The 15,321-nt window shown below is 40.3% G+C and overlaps 1 pseudogene; it reads left to right on the top strand.

Moving 5' to 3' along the window:
* Positions 1-281: 281 nt before the first annotated feature.
* Positions 282-1,403, top strand: LOC104670759 (annotated as a pseudogene).
* Positions 1,404-15,321: the final 13,918 nt, after the last annotated feature.

The raw sequence follows: 15,321 nt of genomic DNA on the forward strand, positions 1-15,321 counted from the left end.
TCTTTAACTTATATCTAATGTTATGGTGGATACAAGGGTTCTAGAGCAATTAGTAGGGCACTAGATCCAGAGAATTCGAGCAATGTCAACATGTCTGAGGATACCCATAGAAGATGGAGACCATCCATACTAGACAACAAGGTACTGGCACAACCAAGCAGAAGCAGGATCTTATATTGTTTCTGTTGATAAAAGTAGAATATGACTGGCTGCCGCCACCCCACGCACCACGTCCCCCTGCCGCTCCGAGCCCAGCTGTGCTGCAGTCGCTGCCAGTTGCAATGGAGGAAGAGATCCCTGCACTCCTCCTTGACAATGGCTCTGGCATGTGCAAAGCTGGCTTTGCTGGGAGAGCTGTGTTCCCCTCCATCGTCTGGTGCCCCCAGCACCAGTGAGTGATGGTGGGCATGGGCCAGAAGGACTCCTACGTGGGTGACAAAGCCTAGAGAAAGCGTGGCATCCTGACCCTGAAGTACCCCATGGAGCATGGCATCATCACTAACTGGGACGACATGGAGAAGGTCTGGCACCACACCTTCTACAAGGAGCTGTGCATGGCCCCGGAGGAGCACACGGTGGTGTTGACTGAGGCCCCTCTGAGCCTCAAGGCCAACAGAGAAGATGACTCAGATCATGTTTGAGACCTTCAACACCCCGGTCATGTACGTGGCCATCCAAGCCAGCGCTGACCTCCTATACCTCTGGGCACACCACTGGCATTGTAATGAACTCTGGAGATGGGGTCACCCATATGGTGCCCATTTATAAGAGTTATGCTGTCCTCCCACACCATCCTGCCTCTGGACCTAGCTGGCCGGGACCTGACCCACTCCCACGTGAAGATCCTCACCAAGCGTGGCTACAGCTTCACCACCACCGCCCAGGGGGAGATCAGGCCAAGGAGAAGCTGTGCTACCTCACCCTGGAGTTGGAGCAGGACATGGTCCCGCCGCATCCTCCTCCTCCCTGGAGAAGAGCAACAAGCTGCCTAATGGCCAGGTCATCACCATTGGCAACGAGCGGTTCCAGTGTCTGGAGGCACTGTCCAACCTTCCTTCCTCGGCATGGATTCTTGCCGCATCCAGGAGACCACACTCAATTCCGTCATGAAGTGTGACATGGACATCCGCAAAGACCTGTACACCAACACGGTGCTGTCCGGCGGCACCACAATGTACGTAGGTATCGCCCACAGTATGCAGAAGGAGATCGTCATCCTGGCACCCAGCACCATGAAGATCAAGATCATGGCACCCCCAGAGTGCAAGTACTCGGCGTGAATCTGCCGCGCCATCCCGGCCTCACTTTCCACCTTCCAGCAGACTTGGATTAGCAAGCAGGAGTATGACGAGTCAGTACCCCCACGGCCCTCTTGTCCGCCACAAATGCTTCTAAATGGATAGCGAGCAGATTCATAGCATTTGCCGCATGGGTTAATTCAAAAGCATAAATTTGCCCCTGGCAAATGCATACACCTCATGCTAGCCTCACAAAACTGGAATAAGCCTTCTGAAAGAAATTTGTCCTTGAAGCTCATATTTGTTATTAGCACTGGATTGTAGAACTTGTTGCTGATTTTGACCTTGTATTCAAATTTACTATTCCCCTTGGTATTTAATACACCATACATATCTTTCATTTCAACCCTTAGTATATGTGGCTTGGTCACTTCGTGGCTGAGGTAAGAACGTGTTTGTGGAAGACAAGTCTGTGGCTTGGTGAGTGTCTGCGTGACCAGCAGGCTCTGATCTGTGCAGGATATTGTGTCAGGGCTGAGTGTTCTGGGATTCCTCTAGAGACTGGCAAGGGCTCCTGAGCCAGTGGTGTCTGTCCTGCCGGTGTGTCAGGGTTGGAAAAGTCCAAGCCATAGAGCCCAGTTTCCTTTCTTAGCTGATATTTTCCTGCCAGAACACTATGTGCTGTTTCTTGCCTTGAGTTGGAAGCAGTTTGCATTATACCTGTAAATGTATTCATCCTTTAATTTACATAAGGTTTTTTTTGTATGCAATTGTAGATTCTTTAAAGAGATGACAAAGAATTTTGGTTTTCTACTGTTATATGAGAACATTAGACCCCAGCAACACATCATTGTGTAAGGAAAAATAAAAGAGCTGCTGTTAAAAAAAAAAAAAGTAGAATATTTTCCACAAAGTATAGATTGGGACTATTTATTAATGTTGCTTTCCGCAATGTTAACTCTATGATACTTGCAATTTTAAACAGTACTGTCTGATTTTGAGTTCCCCTATAGCAGAGCCTGAGACAAGGAGTTACAAGCAGGTAATTTATTTGGAAGGTAATCCCCAGAATCAGGAGTGGGAGTGAAGGGAGAATGAACTAAGGAAGGATGAAAACTTGACCAAAGGGTACATTGTTCAGGTCATCATTGTAGGCAATGGGGAGTTTATTTCACTGACTTTTCAAGAGAACTGTATAAAATACCTCCTGAGTTGCTTATGAGGAGAGTCATGCGAATTTGGCCAATGACTGCAGTCTCCTACTGGTTGAGGGATTTCCCTCAGGGACAAGGAACTGGCACAACCAAGCAGAAATGTTATAGGAGTTACTCCTCCCACAACAAATGCTGGCAGCAGTTCCCAAGCATATCCATAGACAGGGTGGAGAGAATCTCAAAAATAAAGCATACAATGAAGAATTGCCAAATATTTTAGTCTGTTAGTATAATGAGTCATTAAACTCAGCAAAGGGAAGAACACCCAAGAAAGTAGAATTATTAACAAATAGAAGAGTATATGAAAGAAATAGAATCATATAATAATTTAGCATGTGACAAATATCATGTTCAATTTACATGATGAATAGATGGAATACTCAATAAATAAGAAAATGTTTGCTGGACGCAGTGACTCATGCCTGTAATCCCAGGACTTTGAGTGGATCACCTGAGGTCAGGACTTTGAAATCAGCCTGGCCAACATGGTGAAACGCCATCTCTATTTTAAAAAATACAAAAATTAGCCAGGCATGATGACTTACATCTGTAGTCCCAGCTACTTGGGAGGCTGAGGCAGGAGAATCGCTTGAACCCAGAAGGCGGAGGTTGCAGTGAGCCAAGATCAAATCATTGCACTACAGCCTGGGCGACAGAGCAAGACTCTATCACAAAAACAAAAAAGAACAAGAAAGAAAGAAAGTGTTATTGGGCTTGCTTCTTCACTCTTTACAACAAAAATAAATTACATGTGAAATAGACTATTGGAAGAAAAGATTGTTAAATATTTTTCCAGTTTTGGCATGAGAAATACCTTTCTTAAAGTGACAAAATCCTAAAAACTATAGAAAGAAATGTTAAATAACTCTACTGCAGTAAAATTAAAAACAGAGTGAAAAGATATGCAAAAGTGGGAAAATACTACAACACATCTGGCAGAAAAAGAGCTAATCATTTTAAATATGACTACAAATCAGTGAGAAATGACTAGTAATCCAACAGACAAATGGGCAGAGAATACTGAAAATTTATATAAAAACTTAAATGACTTATAAACAATGGGAAAACACCCATAAACTTTAAAATACTCATTCATAAATACGGAAAAGCAAAATAAACAATGAGCCACAATTTCATTTTTTTAAATAACTTTTTAATTTTAATTCAATTCATTTTCTTTATAATTTCAAATTTTATTATAGATTCATGAGTTACATGTGCAGTCTTATTACCTAGGTGCATTGCTTGGTGCTGAAGTTTGGGGCACGATTGATCCCATTACCAGGTACTGAGCATAATACTCAACAGTTAGTTTTTCAACATTTATACCCCTTCCCCAAGTAGTATTCCCCAGTGTCTATTGTTGCCATCTTTATTGCCATTAGTACCCATTGTTTAGCTCCCACTTATAAGAGATAACATGTGATATGTGGTTTTCTGTTCCTACATGAATTAGTTTAGGATTATGGCCTCCAGTTGTATCCACGTTGCTGCAAGGACATGATTTTATTTCTTTTTATGGCTGTATAGCATTCCATCGTGTGTATGTTCCACATCTTCTTTATCCACTCTACCATTAATGGACACCCAGGTTGATTTCATGTCTTTGCTATTGTGAACAGTGCTCTTACTCACATAAAAGTGCATCTATTGAGAATGGGGTATTCATCTCCTCAAGTATTTATCCTTTTTGTGTTACAAATAATCCAATTACATTCTTTTAGTTATTTTTAAAGGTACGATTATTATTGACTTTAGTTATCCTGTTGTGCTATCAAATAATAGGTATTATTCATTCTTTCTAATTTTTTTTTGTACTCTTTAACCATCCCAGCCTCTCCCCGAGCCTCCCACTACCCTTCTCATCCTCTGGTAACTATCTTTCTACTCTTTATTTCCATCTATTAAATTGTTTTGATTTTTTGATCCCACAAATAAGTGAGAACATGTGATGTTTGTATTTCTGTGTCTGGCTTATTTCACATAGCATAATGATCTCCAATTCCATCCATATTGTTCCAAATTACTGATTCTCATCTTTCTTATGGCTGAATAGTACTCTTTTGTGTATATGTACCACATTTTCTTTATCCATTCATCTGTGATTGGGCAGTTAGGTTGCTTCCAAATCTTAGCTATTGTAAACAGTATTGTAACAAACATAAGAGCACAGATATCTCTTCAATATACTGATTTCCTTTCCTTTGGGTATAAACCCAGCAGTGGGATTGCTAGATCATACGGTAGCTCAATTTTTAGTTTTTTGAAGAACCTCCAAACTGTTCTCCTCAGTGGTTTGGCTAATTTATATTCTTGCCAACAGTGCACAAGTGTTCCCTTTTCTCCATATCCTCATCAGCATTTGTTATTGCCTGTATTTGGATATAAACCATTTTAACTGAGTTGAGATGATATTTCATTGTAGTTTTTATTTGCATCTCTCTGATGACCAGTGATATTCAGTACCTGTTCATGTCTCTGTTTACCATCTGTATGTCTTCTTTTATGAAATGTCTGTTCAAATCTTTTGCCCATCTTTTAATTGGATTTTTAGCTTTTTCTCTGTAAAGTTGTTTGAGTTCCTTATTTATTCTGGTTATTAATCTCCTGTCAGATGGGTAGTTTGCAGATATTTTTCTCCCATTCTGTGAGTTGTCTCTTCACTTTGTTAATTGTATCCTTTGCTTTGCAGAAACTTTTAATTTGATGTGATCACATTTGCCCATGTTTGTTTTGATTGCCTGTGCTTGTGGGGTATTGCTCAAGAAATTTTTGCCTAGACCAATGTCCTGGAGATTCTCCCCCAAATTTTCTTGTAGTTGTTTCATGGTTTGAGGTTACAGATTTAAGTCCTTAATCCATTTTGATCTGATATTTGTATATGCCTAGAGATAGTGGTCCAGTTTTCTTCTGCATTTGGATATCCTATTTTCCTGGCACCATTTATTGAAGACTGTCTTTTCCCCACCATATGTTTGTGGCACCTTTGTCAAAAATAAGTTCGCCATAAATGTGTGGATTTGGTATTCTCTATTCTGGTCTGTTGGTCTATATGTCTGGTTTTATGCCTGTGCCATGCTGTTTTGGTTACTATAGCTCTGTAGCGTAATTTTAAGTAATGTGATTTCTCCAGTTTTGTTCTTTTTGTTTAGAGTAACTTTGGTTATTCTGGGTCATTTGTGGTTCCACATAAGTTTTAGGATTTTTTTTTTTCTATTTCTGTGAACAATGTCATTGGTATTTTAATAGGGATCACACTGGATCTGTAGATTGCTTTGGGTAGTACAGACATTTTACCAATATTGATTCTTCCAATCCATGAACATGGAATATTTTTTCTTTTCCTTTTTTTTTTTTTTTTTTTTTTGTTGTTGTTGTTGTCCTCTTCAATTTCTTTCATCAGTGTTTTACAGTTTTCCTTACAGAGACCTTTCACTTATTTGGTTAAGCTAATTCTTAGGTGTTCAATTTCGTGTGTGGCAATTGTAAATGGGATTACTTTTTTATTTTTTTCACATTATTCACTCTTGTCATATAGAAATGCTACTGATTTTTGCATGTTGATTTTGTATCCCGCAACTTTACTGAATATGGATTATCAGTTCTCACAGTTTTGTTTGTGTGTGTGAAGTCTTTAGGTTTCTCCAAAGACAAGATTATATCATCTGCAAATAATGATAATTTGACTTCTTCCATTCCAATTTGGATGGCCTTTATATCTTTCCATTCTCTGATTTCTCTAGCTAGGACTTCCTGTACTATGTTGAATAATAGTGGTAAAAGTGGAATCCTTGTCATGTTCCACATCTTAAAGGAAAGACTTTTAGTTGTTCCCCATTCAGTGTGATACTGGCTGTGAGTCTGTCATACATAGCTCTTATTATGTTGAGTCATGTTCCTTCCTTTTTAAAATATTTTATTTTAAGTTCCAGGATACATGTGCAGGATGTGCAGTTTTGTTACCCAGGTGAACATGTGCCATGGTGGTTTGCAGCACCTATCAACTCAATTACCTAGGTATTAAGCCCCACATGCATTAGCTATTTTTCCTGATGCTGTCCTTCCCCCTCCCCCTAGCCCCTCCGAACAGACTCCAATGTGTGTTGTTCCCCCCCTGTGTCCATGTGTTCTCATTGTTCAATTCCCACTTCTAAGTGAGAACATGTGATGTTCAGTTTTCTGTTCTTGCATTAGTTTGCTGAAGATAATGACTTTGAGCTCCATCCATGTTCCTTCAAAGGATATTACCTCATTCCTTTCTGTGGCTGCATAATATTCCACGGTGTATATGTACCACATTTTCTTTGAGAGTTTTTATCATGAAGGGATGTTGGATTTTATCAACTGCTTTTTCAGTGTCAATTAGAATGATCATATGGTTTTTATCCTTCATTCTGTTGATATGAGGTATCACATTGATTGATTTGCATATGTTGAATCATCCTTGCATTCCAGGGATAAATTCTACTTAGTTGTGATGAATGATTTTCTAATATGTTGTTAAATTCAGTTTACTAGTATTTTGTATTAATATTTATCAGAGATATTGGCACATGGTTTTCTTTTTTTGATGTGTCTTTGTCTCATTTTTGGTATTAGGATAATACCACCCTTGTTGAATGAGCTTGAAAGTATTCCTTCTGCTTCTATTTTTCAGAATAGTTTGAGTAGGGCTAGTATTAGTTCTTAAAATGTTTGGTATAATTTAGCAGTGAAGCCATCTGGTCCTAGGCTTTCCTTTAGCAGGAAACTTTTTAGTACAGCTTTGATCTTGTTACTTGTTATTGGTCTTTTCAGATTTTGGACTTCTTCATTGTTCAATCTTGATAGGTTGTATATGTCTGGGAATTTGTCCATTTCTTCTAGGTTTTCCAATTTATTGGCATATAGTTGCTCATAGTAGCCTCCAATGACCTTTTAAATATCTTTAGTATTAATTGTAAAGTTTTCTTTTCCATTTCTCCTTTTAATTATTTGGATCTTCCCTCTTCTTAGTTAGACTGACTAAAGGTTTGTCAATTTTAAGTTTTCAAAGAACTAACTTTTTGTTTCATTTTTTTTTCCTGTTTTCTTTGTTTAAATTTGATTTATTTCTTCTCTAATCTTTATTATTTCTTTTCTTCTACTAATTTCAGGTTTGATTTGCTACTGCTTTTCTATCTTTTTTAGTTGCATTGTTTGATTGTTTACTTGGAGTTTAAGTTCAATGTTTCTTTGTTGATTTTCTGTCTGGAAGATCTATCCAATGCTGAAAGTGTGGATGCAAAGTCTCCAGTTAGTATTGTATTGGGGCCTGTATCAGTTCATTCTCATGCTGCTATGAAGATATACCCAAAACTAGGTAATTTATAAAGGAAAAAGGTTTAATTGATTCACAGTTCTGCATGGCTGGGGAGGCCTCAGGAAACTTACAATTATGATGAAAGGGGAAGCAAACATGGCCTTCCTCACAGGGCAGAGAGCAGTGTTGAGCAAAGGGGAAAAGGCCTTTATAAAACCATCAGATTGCACGAGAACTCAGTCACTGTCACAAGAACAGCATGGGAGTAACCTCCCCCAAGACTCAACTACCTTCCACCACGTCCCTCCCAGGACACATGGGGATTATGGAACTACAATTCAAGATAAGATTTGGAAGGGGACACAAAGCCTAACCATATCATTCTGCTGCTGGACCCTCCCAAATCTCATGTTCTCATATTTCAAAACATAATCATGCCTTTCCAACAGTCCCCAATGTATTTGCTCATTCCAACATATTAGCACAAAAGTCCAAGTCCAAACTCTCATCTGAGACAAAGTAAATCCACTCCATCTATGAGCCTGTAAAATGAAAACCAAGTTAGTAACTTTCTAGATACAATGGGGGTAGAGACACTGGGTAAATACATGCATTCCAAATGAGAGAAATTGGTCAAAACAGAGGCTACAGGCCCTATGCATGTCCAAAATCTAATATGGTGGTCATTCAACTTTTTTTTGTTTTTTTGAGACAGAGTCTCACTCTGTCAGCCAGGCTGCAGTGCAGTGGCACCATCTTGGCTCACTGCAAGCTCCGCCTCCTGGGTTCACGCCATTCTCCTGCCTCAGCCTCCAGAGTAGCTGGGACTACAGGCACCTGCCACCATGCCCGGCTAATTGTTTTTGTATTTTTCATAAAGACGGAGTTTCACCATGTTAGCCAGGATGGTCTTGATCTCCTGACTTTGTGATCTGCCCCCGTCGTCCTCCCAAAGTGCTGGGATTACAGGTGTGAGCCAGCATGCCCAGCCCATTAAACCTTAAAGTTCCAAAATGATCTCCTTTGACTCCAAGTCTCACATCGAGGTCATGCTGATGAAAGAGGTAGGCTCCCACAGCCTAGGGTAGCTTCACACTTTGCAGAGTACAGACCCCATCCTTGCTGCTTTCATGGCTGCCATTGTCTGCAGCTTTTCCAGGTGCACAGTGCAAGCTCTCGGTGGATCAATCATTCTGGGGTCTGGAGGACCATGGCCCTTTTCTCACAACTCCACTAGGCAGTGCCCCAGTGGGGACTCTGTGTGGGGAGCTCCAACCCCACATATCGCTTCTGCATTGCCCTAGCAGTGGTTCTCCATGGAGGTTCCACTAATGCAGCAGACTTCTGCCTGGACATCCAGGCATCTCCATACATCCTTTGAAATCTAGGGAATGGTTCCCAAACCTCAATTCTTTTCTTCTGCACACCTGCAGGCCCAACACTATGTAGAATCTGTGAGGCTTGCACCTGAGCTGAACTTGGCCCTTTTTAGCTTCAGCTGGAACAGCTGGGATGCAGGGAATGAAGTCCTGAGGTTGCACACAGCAGGGGTCCCTGAACCTGGCCCAGGAAACCATTTTTCCCTCTTAGGCCTCTGGGCCTGTGATGGAAGAGGCTGCCATGAAGGTCCCTGACATGCCCTGGAGACATTTTCCCCATTGTCTTGGCAATTAGCATTTGGCTCCTCATCACTTACGCAAATTTCTGCAACCAGCTTGAACTTTTCCCCAGAAAATGGGTTTTTCTTTTCTACTGCACTGTCAGGCTGCAGATTTTCCAAGCTTTTCTGCTGTCTCACCTCTTGAATGCTTTGCTGCTTAGAAATTTTTTCCACCAGATACCCTAAATCATCTCTTTCAAGTTCAAAGTTGCTCAGATTTCTAGGGCAGTGGCAAAATGTCACCAGTCTCTTTGCTAAAGCAAAGCAAGAGTGACCTTTACTCCAGTTCCCAACAAGTTTCTCATTGCCATCTGAGACCACCTCAGCCCAGAATTCATTCTCCATATCACTATCAGCATTTTGGTCAAAGCTATTCAACAGGTCTCTGGGAAGTTCCAAACTTTCCTACATCTTCCTGTCTTCTGAGCCCTCCAAGTCTCTAGAAAATCCCAAACTTCCCCGCATTTTTCTGTCTTCTTCTGAGCCTTCCAAACTGTTCCAATCTCTGGCCGTTACCCAGTTCCAGAGTTGTTTCCACATTTTGGGGTATACTTAGAGCAGCACTCCACTCTCTGCAGTATCAATTTACTGTATTAGTCCATTTTCTTGCTGCAATGAAGAAATACCTGAGACTGAGTAGTTTAATAAAGGAAAGAGGTTTAATTGACTCACAGTTCAGCATGACTAAGGAAGCCTCAGGAAACTTACAATCATCGTGGAAGGGGAAGTAAACATGTCCTTCATCACATGGTGACAGGAGAGAGAAGTGCCAAGTAAGGGGGAAAAGTCCCTTATAAAGCCATTGGATCTCGTGAGAACTCACTCACTATCATGAGAACTGCATGGGGTTAACCACTGCTGTGATTAAATTACCTTTCACTGAGTCCCTCCCATGACATGTGGGGATAATGGGAATTACAATTCAAGATGAGATTTGAATGGGGAAACAAAGCTTAACCATATTGGGACATATCTCTCTCTTTAGCTCTAATAATATTTGCTCTATATATCCAGATGCTCCAATGTTGGGTGCATATATATATTTAAAATTATTATAACCTCTTGCTGAATTGACTCCTTTATCATTCTTTAGTGACCTTCTTTGTCTCTTCTTATAGTTTTTGTCTTGAAATCTATTTTCTCTGATATAAATATAACCACACCTGCTCTTTTTTCCAATTCATTGACATGGAATATCTTTTTCCATCCCTTTATTTTCAGTCTACTTGTATCTTTCTAGGTAAAGTGTGCTTCTTGCAGGGAATGGATCCATGGGTCTTATTTCTGCATGCATTCAGTCACTCTATGTCTTTCAATTGGAGTGTTTAGCCCGTTTACATTCAATGCTATTTCTGATAAGTAAGGACTTATTCCTGCCATTTTGTCATTTGTTTTCTGGGTAATTTGTGGTTTTCTCTTCCTTCTTACTTTCCTTCCTGTCTTCCTTTAGTAAAGCTAATTTTCTCTGGTGATATGATTTAGTTTGTTGCTTTTTATTTTTTGTATATTCATAGTATGTTTTTTGGCTTGATGTTACCATGAAGCTTGCAAATGCTATCTTATAACCCATTATTTTAACAGGATAACTACTTAACACTGTGCATCAACAAACAAACAAGCAAAAAGAACACTAAAAAACTCTACTCCTGACCTTCTTCTCCACACTTTTTAACTATTAGTTGTTTCTATTTATATCTTATTATACTGTCTATGTCTTGAAAAGTTGTTCTTGTTATTATTTTTCATTGGTTTATTGTTTAGTCTTTCTACTTAGGAAAAGAGTAGTGTAAACCATTACAATGTTATAATACTCTGTGTTTTTCAGTATACTTATATCCAGTGAGTTTTGTACCTTCAGGTCACTGGTGATTGCTCATTAATGTCCTTTTCTTTCTGCTAGAAGTACTTTCTTTAGCATTTCTTGTAGGACAAGTCTAGTGTTGATGAAATCCCACAGCTTTTGTTTATGTGGGAAAGTCTTTATTTCTCCTTTATGTTTGAAGGATATTTCCATTGGTTATACTATTCTAGGGTAGAAGTTGTATTCCTTCAACACTGTAAATATGTCATGCCACTCTCTTCTGGTGTGTACAATTTCCACTAAAAAGTCTGCTGCCAGATATATTGGATCTGTATTGTATGTTATTTGTTTCTTTTCTCTTGATGCTTTTAGGATCCTTTCTTTATCCTTGACCTTTGGGAATTTTATAGTAAGTGCCTTGAGATAGTCTTCTTTCAGTTAAGTCTGCTTGGTGTTCTATAACCTTCTTGTACTTGGATATGGATATCTTTCTTTATTTTGGGAAGTTCTGTGTTATTATCCCTTTGAATAATCTTTCTACCCCAGTCTCTTTCTCTACCTCCTCTTTAAGGCTAATACTTCTTAGATTTATTCTTTTGAGGCTATTTTCTAGATGTTCTAGGCATGGTTGGTTGTTTTTTGTTCTTTTTACTTTTGTCTCCTCTGATCGTATATTTTTAAATAGCCTGCCTTCAGGCTCACTAATTCTTTCTTCTACTGATGAATTCTCTATTAAAAGACGCCCATACATTCTTCAATGTGTCAATTGCATTTTTTCAGCTCCAGAATGTCTGTTTGATTCTTTTTGATTGTTTCAATATTTTTGTTAGATTTATCCGATAGTGTATTAGTCCATTTTCATGCTGCTGATAAAGACATACCTGAGACTGGGCAATTTACAAAAGAAAGAGGTTTAATTGGACTTAATTGGACTTACATTTGCATATGGCTGAGGAAGCCTCACAATCATGGCAGAAGACAACGAGGAGCAAGTGCTGTCTTACATGAATGCCAGCAGGCAAATAGAGAATGAGGAAGATGCAAAACTGGAAACCCCTGATAAAAACAACCAGATCTCATGAGACTTATTAACTACAATGAGAACAGTATGGGGAAAACCACCCCCATGATTCAACTATCTCCCACCAGCTGCCTCCCACAACACGTGGGAATTATGAGAGTACAATTCAAGATGAATTTGGGTGGGGACACAGAGACAAACCATATCATTCCCCTCCAGCCCCTGCAAAATCTCGTGTCCTCACATTTCAAAACCAATCATATTTTCCCAACCGTCCCCCAAAATCTTAACTGATTTCAACATTAACTCAAAGGTCCCAGCCTAATTACACTTTAACTCAAAGTCTTATCTGCGACAAGGCAAGTCCCTTACACCTATAAGCCTGTAAAATCAAAAGCAAGCTCGTTATTTCATAGATAAAATGGGGGTGTAGACATGGGGTAAATACAAGGTTTCCAAATGGGAGAAATTGGCCAAAACAAAGGGGCTACAGGGCCCCTGCAAATCCAAAATCCAGCGGGGCAGTCAAACTTTAAAGCTCCAAATGATCTCCTTTGACTCCATGTCTCATATCCAGGTCATTCTGGCTGATGCAAGAGGTGGGTTCCCATGGTCTTGGGCAGCTCCACCCCTGTGACTTTGCAGGGTACAGCCTCTCTCCTGGCTGTTTTCATGGGCTGGCATTGAGTGTCTGTGGCTTTTCCAGGTGCACAGTGCAAGCTGTCAGTGGATTTACCATTCTGGGGTCTGGAGGATGGTGGCAGCCCTCTTCTCACATCTCCACTAGGTGGTGTCCCAGCAGAGACCCTCTGTGGGGGCTCCAACCCCACATTTCCCTTCTGCATTGCCCTAGCAGAGGTTTTCCTTGAAAGCCCTACCCCTGCAGCAAACTTCTGCCTGGGAATCCAGGTGTTTCCATGCATCTTCTGAAATCTAGGTGTACATTCCCAAACCTCAATTCTTGACTTCTCTCCACCCACAGGCTCAACACCACATGGAGGCTGCCAAGGCTTAGGGCTTGCACCATCTGAAGCCATGGCCCGAGCTGTACCCCAAGGCTTGGGAATTGCACCATCTGAAGCCATGGCCTGAGCTGTACCTTGGCCCCTTTCAGCCATGGCTGGAGCAGCTGGGACACAGGGTACCAAGTCCCTAGGCTGCACACAGCTCAAGGACTCCGGGCCTGGCCCACTGAACCACTTTTTCCTCCTAAGCCTTCAGGCCTGTGATGGGAGGGGCTGCCATGAAGACCTCTGACATGCCTTGGAGACATTTTCTCCATTGTCTTGGGATTAACATTTGGCTCCTCAATACTTATGCAAATTTCTGCAGCTGGCTTGAATTTCTCCTCAGAAAATAAGATTTTCTTTTCTATCACATTGTCAGGCTGCAAATTTTTCAATGCCCTGTTTCGCTTTTCAAATGAATACTTTTAACAGCACCCAAATCACCTCTTGAATGCTTTGTTGCTTAGAAATTTCTGCTGCCAGATACCCTAAATCATCTCTCTAGAGTTCAAAGTTCCACAGATCTCTAGGGCAGAGGCAAAATGCCACCAGTCTCTTTGCTAAAACATAACAAGAGACACATTTGCTCCAGTTCCCAACAGGTTCCTCATCTCCATCTGAAACCACCTCAGCCTGGACCTTACTGTCCATATCAGCATTTTGGGCAAAGCCATTCAACAAGTCTCTAGGAAGTTCCAAACTTTCCCACATTTTCCTATCTTCTGAGCCCTCCAAGTTGTTCCAACCTCTGCCTGTTATGTAGTTCCAAAATCACTTCCACATTTTCGGGTATCTTTTCAGAGTGCCCCACTCTACTGGTACCAGTGTGCTGCATTAGTTCATTTTCATGCTGTTGATAAAGACATATCTGAGACTGGGCAATTTATAAAAGAAAGAGATTTAATTGGATTTACAGTTCCATGTGACTGGGGAAGCCTCACAATCATGGCAGAAGGCAAGGAGGAGCAAGTTCCGTCTTACACGGAAGGCAGCAGGCAAAGAGAGAATGGGAAAGATACAAAAGTGGAAACTCCTGATAAAACCATCAAATCTCAGGAGACTTATTTATTGTCACTAAAACAGTATGGGGGAACCACCATCATGATTCAATTATCTCCCACTGGGCTTCTCCCATAACACATGGGAATTATGGGAATACAATCAAGATAAGATTTGGGTGGCGACATAGAGCTAAACCATATTAGACAGGATTCTGAATTTCTTCTCTGTGTTATCTTGAATTTCTTTGAGTTTCCTTCACACAGCTATTTTGAATTCTGTCTGAAAGCTCACACATCTCTATTTCTGAATGATTGGTTCCTGGTGGCTTATTTAGTTCATTTGGTGAGGTCATGTTTTTCTGGATGGTGTTGATGCTAGTAAACGTTCTTCAGTGTCTAGGTATTGAAGAGTTAGGTATTTATTTTAGTCTTCACTGTCTGGGCTTGTTTGTACCCAACCTTCTTGGGGAGGCTTTCCCGGAACGAAATGGGTGGTGTTGCGGGGGAAGTGGGAATAGTCACTGGATACAAAAAATAGTTATAAAGGATGAATAAGACCTACTATTGATAGCACAATAGCACACTTTTTAAAATAACTTAAAGAGCGTAATTGGATTGCTTGTAACTCAAAGGATAAATGCTTGAGTGATGGAGAACCCATTCCCTATGATGTGCTTATCTCACATTACAGGCTGTATCAAAACAATTTACATATTCCATAAATATATATACCTACTATGTACCCACAAGCATTTTAAAAATTAAAAAAAATAAATAAAACAATGGATAAAGAAAATGTGGTATACACACAGAGTGAAATGTTATTCAGCCCCAAAAGTTAAAATCCTATCATTTGCAGCAATATGGATGGAACTGGAGGCCGTTAGGTTGTGAAGAAAGCCAGACACAGAAAGACAAAGTATACAGTCCGATTATTATTGAATGAAATGAAACAAGAAGAGAAGTTTAGAGAAAAAAGAGTAAAAAGAAATGAACAAAGCCTCCAAGAAATATGGGACTATGTGAAAAGACCAAATCAAATTATTCTCTTCTAGCCATTTTGAACTATATAATAGATGTTGTAAACTTTAGTCATCA

The sequence above is a fragment of the Rhinopithecus roxellana genome, chromosome 3 (genome assembly GCF_007565055.1).
Source record: "Rhinopithecus roxellana isolate Shanxi Qingling chromosome 3, ASM756505v1, whole genome shotgun sequence".
Classification (NCBI taxonomy): Eukaryota; Metazoa; Chordata; class Mammalia; order Primates; family Cercopithecidae; genus Rhinopithecus; species Rhinopithecus roxellana.